Genomic DNA, 252 nt, shown 5'->3' with positions numbered 1-252 from the left:
GGTCATCACACATCCTGTCATGTTCACAGCTACAGTTGGGATACCTTTGTTATCATGTTGCTCTCATGTTGGAAGAGGACATTCAGTATTTTCCCAACAAGAAGCCTTTAAAACAGACACAATGCTCATTCAATATTTGAGCTGCAACACAAACAAAAGACTTGTTCTTCCTCTGTGTGGGCTGTTAATGTTCACCTTGTGTTTCTGCAGTGGTGACGGCGACAGCCATGGCGGGAGCAGCCATGTACGAGC

The 252-nt window shown here is 45.2% G+C and overlaps 1 long non-coding RNA gene across 1 annotated transcript in view; it reads left to right on the top strand.

Annotated features, from left to right (window-relative positions):
• Window positions 1-252, top strand: part of LOC104955921 (uncharacterized) — a 2,955-nt gene extending 2,703 nt beyond the window's left edge. The window contains exon 3 of the long non-coding RNA XR_799497.1: window positions 211-252. This is a non-coding gene — a long non-coding RNA (uncharacterized lncRNA). The remainder of the gene's footprint in view (window positions 1-210) is intronic.

This window comes from Notothenia coriiceps, unplaced genomic scaffold, assembly GCF_000735185.1.
Source record: "Notothenia coriiceps isolate Sejong01 unplaced genomic scaffold, NC01 NC01_scaffold00025059, whole genome shotgun sequence".
Classification (NCBI taxonomy): Eukaryota; Metazoa; Chordata; class Actinopteri; order Perciformes; family Nototheniidae; genus Notothenia; species Notothenia coriiceps.
Note: the sequence above shows the minus strand (reverse complement) of the source record. Positions and strands in the feature narration are given on the sequence as shown.